At 38.5% G+C, this 8010-nt stretch overlaps 1 pseudogene; it reads left to right on the top strand.

The window, feature by feature from the left end:
* The first annotated feature begins 260 nt into the window (after positions 1-260).
* LOC106846472 (olfactory receptor 5AN6-like) lies at positions 261-5379 on the top strand (annotated as a pseudogene).
* Positions 5380-8010: the final 2631 nt, after the last annotated feature.

The following is an 8010-nucleotide window of genomic DNA, read 5'->3' on the forward strand; positions in this document are numbered from 1 at the left end:
TAACGGGTCTGGAGTTTTCTCTGCTTTTGTGGGTAGATCTGCTGCACTCTTCTTGCTCCCTCTTGTGGCTGAAATCCTAAACTATTCTGTGTTCTCTGGTTTTTGTCACTCACCAGGCTGGCTTCTGGAAATCTCTTTTTTGTTTTCCAGAAGGTGGCACTACTGCTCACGTTTGTGGTTTCTCCCTTTTCCATAGGCTGTTTCCTTTTTTTCTGAGAGCACTCAGTTTACCAGATTTTCTCTCACTGCTACATTCAGGAATGTACACAAGGAGCCAGCTGCAGATGAGGAGGAGGTGTGGATTTAACAATGGGAGCTTGTTGGTTCGCATGGATCTGGAGGGGAGATGCTCTGGTGAGATACTCCTAGAGGCTCATGAGTGGGCTTCCTACTGAAATCCTGAGCCCCTGTGCCCCTTTAACTCCCTTTGGTATTTCTCTCTATCTCTTACCTGATTTCCCTTCTCCCTACACTCATGGTCTACCTGGTCAGTAGTCTACATAACCCTAGAGAGAAAGGATTTCCTCATCTGTGTCTTGCACTGCCAGGGTAGCTGGGTGCTCATTCACGGCTCTTTCCCTGTGCAGGAGTGTTTGCCACTGCTGAGTAGTTCAACCTATGCAGTGTTATCTTGAAGAGGGTGGTGCTGGGGAAGCTCCTTTTAGTGTCTCCACTGTGACCAGCTCACACTTTTTTTCTGCTCCAGTTGTGAACTGGCTTTCCATTTCAGGAAGACTGGGCTTCAACAAAGTCTCTCTCATTCATGGTTGTCATCACACTCTCCAGGCATTATGTGGCCATAATCAAGATGGTTTTAGGAAGGTTCATTGGCTCCTTCTGGTTCTGCATCCCATACAAAGATCTGTCTGCCTATTACTGGATGCACAGGTGGGTGAGATTCCTCCTGGACCCGTGGCATTTAGTGCTAGATATTACAACTTCCACAAAGGCATTTGTTGGTGGATGGATGTCAAATTCATTGTTACAAAAATGGAACAAAAAGAAGGACAATAACAGGACAATAAATAACAAGTGTTGGATTACTATTGCCACTCCTTCCCCTCATAAATTTTAATCTCATCCATCTACTTATGTGGATTTGCAGCCTACATATTGTCATTATTGTGACTTCAAAAAACACCAAGTCAACATTTTTATCAAAGGAGATTCTGAGTTGGTGTCACCCCCAAAGTGTTGGACAGATGTCATATGAATCATTTCTGAAGCAATACATTTTAAACATAAGAATCATAGATTCCTAGAGATAACTTTTAAAGAAACACGAACTTAAGATGAAAAATATCACTGGGCACACAAATAAACAGGGCGCTTGAATAAGAGGCAGCGATATCATTAAACTATGGAATCAGACTTGCAAAACTATGTATTTGAATTATAGATAATAATAATTTAAATAAGTATGTTGAATATGTTTAAATAAAGGATGCTATGGAAAGTATGATGAAACAATAAAGGACTAACCAAACTGACTCTTTGGGAAAGGAACAAAATGGAAACTCTTGAGAGAAAATCAAATATTATAATTGAAATTTGAAATTAATGGATGAATTAAACAGCCAATTAGCACAACTTATGATAGAATGAATTTACTAGAAGAGACATCTATTAAAAATTAAACTGAATGCAGTAGAGAAACAAAAATAATGAATGTTTCACTGATGTGGAGAGCAGAGCAAGAATACATCTAATTGGTATTCCAGAGACATAGAACAGAAATATAGAGGCAATTTTCAGAATGCTATCGTTGTTTAGTACATAGCACACAAGGCTTATGGTTACCATATTGAATGAATGGACATTAGAGGAAGCGGTGAATATGTCCACAAGTAGAGGGAGAATAACAGTATACACCGAAGCTGCTCAATAAATCTTTTCGTTGTCTTGATTTTTGGTTATGATGAGGAAGAATGCAATTTTCTTCACTGTTCTCACAAGATTATGCCTCCACTCAGTCTCATTGCGGAGAGCCACACCTAGGTCTGAGATGGTGAATGCATAGTCTGTCTGCTACCAGCTCTCCTTCTGTACTGATGGCAGACATCTTGAATTTATTTTCTAATGAATCTCTTCCTTACTTCAGAATTCTTCTCAAAACAGTGCTCCATGAAGCAATGAGTGATCAGATTTTGGGAAATGATCCCTTTTAACTTATTACTCAGACTTACCTTATGCTTCTATGGGAATTTTCTCTTTGCACTCATTTTTGGAACTAGGAGACTGGGAAATGGTTAGAAATAAGGAAAATATTCTTGTCGGCTAATGCTGACAAATATTTATAGTGCATAGACATAGACATAAGTTATTTCATTAATTCCACAGCCCGTTTTAAGGGAAATCTCCAAGACTTCTACATTTACCTGTATACACAACTCTCACACTACATTTGACATCTATTTTCTAGCTTTCACAGCTTCCCATGATTTTCTTTGTAGTTTGAGTTCATCTGAACAAAAATGTGTTTGTGGTGGGAGGTGTTCTAATGACCATCTGGAGAGATGCCAGCTATAGCATCTCGAAGGGGGCAAACAGTGCCCAATGAAAAATATTGGTTTTGTTATTTACCATTTGGCCTGAACACTTAGTGTTTACCTTCCCTAGACTGGCTTCAATGAGAAAACAGAAAGAACTTCCAGAAATCCCGCCTGAGTCTCTTAATCCCCATGTCCATTGCCTAAACATCCAAACTCCTACTTGAGTTCAAGTCATTTTACTATGTAGGAGAAGCCATGAACCTAGGAACTGTGAATAGAATCCAGGGTGACTGAGAATCTAATAAAACCACATGCGACGGTGGAAGTGGTGGCTGTTTGCAGGGTAGAGGGTCAAGAGTTTCCAATAGATTTTCAAAAGTATCCATGACCCAAAGAATATCAAGAATCATTGTCCTAGACAGTTTGACTCATGAATATCTCTGATTCACAGAAAGAAAAATTGGCACTTGCAAGAAAGGGAGCATAATGGCTCTTACAACGTTGTCTTGTCTAACTTCTCAGAAGCCTTCCTAGAGTCAAAAGTTGGTTAAGTCACATCCATTTCCAACGTGCTTCTTGGTTTGTGTCTATACCCACCAACCCATTGCACTATTCTTATATCTCTCCAAGAGTTATGAAAGCAGAAAGACAGTTATGGAATTGTCCACCTTCCCTAATTATAGATTATTTGAATATTAATTCCCGAGGAAATTTTAAAGAGCATCTACTCCATCATCCTCCTTTGACATATGAGGCCCAGGATGATTCAGGGGCTTCCTGAGGCATTGAGTTAATATTAGAGTGATTCCTGAGCAGAATCATTCTGTTTCACCATATAGAGTGATGACAGTATTTTCTTAATTTAGGCTATTTCCAATTTTCATATACTACTTAAATATGAAATGGAAAAACATGAAATTCAGACATTTTAGGAGACAATGTACAAATGATATCCATTACTCTCTTTTGAGCCCAAAGAGAGAATGATAGTATTTATCCAAAAGAAGTTTTCTATTAAGGTTGGTGATTATACATGGATATATGCAGAGATTACACAAGGTTAGCTCAACCTTATGATTCAAGGTTGTATATCTAGTCACCTGCTTTCCTGGAAAAATGAAGAGTATTTCTTTGTGTTTTTTGAGGATGAAAACATTTCCTTATCTCATCTTTTTCTCAGCAGATGATATCAAGCAGGTCCATGTAAGCAGATAGAAATCACTCATCTGTGGTCATGTTTGTTCTTCTGGGACTCTAAGATGAAAAAGAGGTGCAGCTTGTCCTCTTCCCAATCTTTCTAGGTATCTATCTTGTGACCCTAATCTGGAATCTGGGTGTCATCATCCTAATCAAGATGGACTCACACCTGCAGGCACCTATGTACATTTTCTCAGTTTCCTGTCACTTATAGACATTTGCTATTCTTCCACCTACCCAAGGATGTTTTCAGACTTCTTTTTTTTTAATTGCAGTAACATTGGATTATAACATTATATAGCTTTCGGATGTACATAGTAATATATTTTGAATTCTGTGTAGATTACATCATGTTCACCACCCAGAAATTAATTATAGTCCATCCCCTCACATCTGAGCTTAGTCACCCCTTTTGCCCTCCCCCCCTTCCCCATGGTAGCTACCAATCTAATCTCCATTGCTATGTGTTTGTCATTGTTTTTATCTTCTACTTATGAGTGAGATCATACGGTATTTGACTTTCTCCCTCTGACTAATTTCACTCAGCATAGTGCCCTCAAGGACCATCCATGTTATCACAAATGGCCAGATTTCATCATTTCTTATGGCTGAGTAGTACCCCATTGTGTATAAATACCACATATTCTTTATCCTTTTGCCCCTTGATGGGCACCTAGGTCACTTCCAAGTCTTGGCTATTGTGTATAATGCTGCAATGAACATAGGGGTTCATGTCTCTTCATGCCTTTGTGTTTTCAAGTTCTTTTAAATGTCCAAAATTAAAGATAAAGAGAGAATCCTAAAAGCAGCAAGAGAAAGGCCACAAGTGACATACAAAGGAAAGCCCATAAGGCTGTCTGCAGACTTCTCAGCCGAGACCCTACAGGCGAGAAGAGAAGGGCACGATGTATTTAAATTGCTAAAAGGAAAAAATCTACAGCCAAAAATACTCTATCCATCAAGGTTGTCATTCAGAATGGAAGGAGAGATAAAGAGCTTCCCAGACAAGCATAAATTAAAGGAGTTTATCACCAAGAAACCAGTTCTACAAGAAATGCTAAAGGGACTTATTTAAGTGGGAAAGCGATGACCACAAATAGAGATAAACAAATTATCAAAAAAACAACAAAAAAAAACAAACTTCTTAAAGGTTGGAAAAACAATTTCATTCACTGCCTGTACCACCCAGTATTTTGCTGGGTCCTGGGTGGAAAAGACTGAGTACTGCCTCTTGGCTGCTGTGGCCTATAACATATGTTGCTATTGGTAGGCCTCTGCAGTACCCAGCCATCATGGCTCCTGGTGTCTGTGGGAAGATAGCTGCTGGGGTCTATGGGAGTCATGTCCTTGGTAGCTATTTCAAACAATTACTTGAATTCTTCTCTACTACTGTGGGCCCAATATTATTCCAAATTTCTTCTGTGACACACTCCAGATTATTAACTTGTCTTGCTCCAAACCCTTCATAAGCTAAATGATTCTATTTCTGGTATGTATTTTCATTGGGTTCAAGTCTCTCCTACTTATCATCTTATCGTATGGATTCATCGCAGCTTTCATCCTGAAAATATCTTCTATCAGAGGCAGAGCCAGGGCCTTCAAAGCCTGTGCCTCCCACCTGGCAGCTGTGACAATCTATTATGGCACAAGCCTCTCCGTGTACCTACTTCCAAGCTCTAGCCACTTCTAGAAGCTGGACAAGATGCTGTCAGTGTTCTATGTTATCTTTATCCCTGTGTTAAACCCTCTTATTTATAGTATGAGGAACAAGGAAATCAAACAGGTGCTTAAGAGGGTGGTAAAAAGGCTAACACTTTTACCTCAGTATGAACAATATTTGTGCAGGAGTTCTTTTCCCTGTAGGGATGACAAGGAACAGAATATGTATGTGACTTTTTGTAGGTCACAGATCACTAGGTAGAGAGAAGTGAAAACCTGGCTCCTTGATTCCTGGTGCCATTATGTTTAGCTGTCACCACCAAGTGATCTTTTGGGGCAGTGTCACCAACACTGAATTCACTTTAAATGGCCTTTGTCCTTGATGAGACCAAGATATCTAAAACCCTATGTTTTGAGAATTTAGGTTCTGATAAATACTATATGTAGAGAAATGACAAGAACCTAGGAAGCCTCACAGATAGTTTTTTCCTCATTGATTTTCTTTATTTCTTTTATTTACTTTTAATTGTGAAGCATTTATTTGTATTTCAGTAAAATAAAATAATCTGTAAAATTTGGTATGTAAAAATTAAAGACAAATTTTTTTGGAAATTAGTATATTGCCGGTCATTCTTGCACTGGGGCAACATCCAGGTGCGAATTTTCCTGGCAGGGACAGGTTACCCTCATCCAAGGTTTCAGAGCAGATCACTGGCACACATGCCAGTGCCAGAACCCAGAGGCTGTGGCCCTGCCCCGTAGGAAATCATGCCATGTGTGCCTCACAGGGCTGCTGTGATTATTGATTCTGATCAGGCAGTTGAGAAAATGCGTGTATGCATATATCTAAAATGAAGGTGCTTTGTAAACATCGAAGTGTCCACAAGTCTAATTTATTGTTATCAAGCTATATTACCAGCAAGCTGTGTCATCTTTGGCACATCTCTTAGCTCCTCTGGCTTCAAGTTCCTCACTTGAAAACGATGGTATTGAACTAGAAGATCTCTAGGTCTTTTCCAGCTCAAATGACTCTAAGTTTGTTATAAGAAAAGCTATAATTATGCGGTAGTAATAGGATCATAGGGAAGTGGGGAATTGAATCAGAAGGGACATGGTAAATTGAGGCATGAAATTATCAGGGAAAAAACTCCACGACAACCATGACACCAGAGAACAAGTATCTGGAGAATTTTCTCCCTCTAATTGTTCTTTCTCCTTTCATCTCTGCCCGAGTAACACATTTAAGAGGATCCCTAGTTGTGGCCATCTGTCTGGCTGTGAGCAGACAGCCAATTTCATGGCCAAAAGCATCCATCTTGGAGTGCAATAAGAACACTTGGAAAATTCCTTTGAAAAAGAGCTAAGCAATTTCAACCTTTGGCAAGAACTGTTTCTTCCTGGAGGGTCTGGAGGAAGGTGAGAGGGTTTGCTTTATAGAAAACAGTGGTCTGTGCTCTCTCAATATCCATGTAATTCTTCCAATGAGATCTAAGTGGAACAAGGTTTGTGGTCCTCAGTCGCTCTCATTTTTAGCTCCTCCCTCTCTTACTTCTACACCCTTCCTCAGATCCTTTCTCTTTACTCAAATTCTCTAAACTTCAGTGGAAATAATCATCTCTAATCTAAAATGTCAGTATTACTCTGGGGTGAGGGGTGGATCTTGAGTCCTAGTTCTGCAATTTCTTAATGATGTTATCCCACTGTTAAATTCTGTTTTCACCTGCAAAATTTTGGATAATAGGATTATCTAGCATCTAATGAGACAATGTCTATAAAGCCAAACACACTGTAGAAGTTAATAATTGAGCACTGAATAAAAAATAATAATTTGCTCAATTTCGGGGGATTTAACTAAGATCAAAACATGCTTTTCTAAGGATGCTCACTCTAGGCACTTTTATCCAATATAATGTTGGAAGTTTTAACCAGAGCAATTAAGGAAGAAAAGGAAATAAAAGGTATCCAAATTGGAAAGGAAAGAGTAAAACTGTCACCGTTTGCAGTGACATGATTTTACAACAGAAGACCCTAAAGAATCCATCAAAAAAGTATTAGAAATGAAAAACGAGTACAGCGAAGTTGAAGAGTACAAAAGCAACATAAAAATTCAGTTGCATTTCTATACACTAACAATAAACTTGCAGAGAGAAAAATCAAAAATAAAATCTCATTTACAATTGCAACAAAACAAAAACATACCTAGAAATAAATTTAACTGAGGAAGTGGAAGACCTGCACAGTGAAAACTGTAAGATATTTTTGAAAGAAATTGATGAAGCCACAAAGAAATGGAAAGCTATTACATGCTCATGGATAACAACTGATTTCTGAATGTTGATTTTATATCCTACAACTTTATTGAATTCATTGATTACTTCCAACAGTGTTTTGGTTGAGTCTTTAGGATTTTTCTATATATAAGTTCACGCACTCTGCAAATAATGACAATTTTACTTCTTCCTTCCCAATTTGGATGTCTACTATTTCCTTATATTGCTTCATAGTGTTAGTTAAGACTATCAGTTCTACGTTGAATGAGGGTGGTGAGAGTGAGTATCCTTGTCTTGTTTCTGATGTTAGAGGAAAGCTTTCAGTTATTCACCATTGAATATAATGTTAGCCATGGATTTGTTTATGTGGCCTTTATTATGTTGAGGTATGT

Source organism: Equus asinus, unplaced genomic scaffold, assembly GCF_041296235.1.
Source record: "Equus asinus isolate D_3611 breed Donkey unplaced genomic scaffold, EquAss-T2T_v2 contig_800, whole genome shotgun sequence".
In the NCBI taxonomy this organism is placed as follows: Eukaryota; Metazoa; Chordata; class Mammalia; order Perissodactyla; family Equidae; genus Equus; species Equus asinus.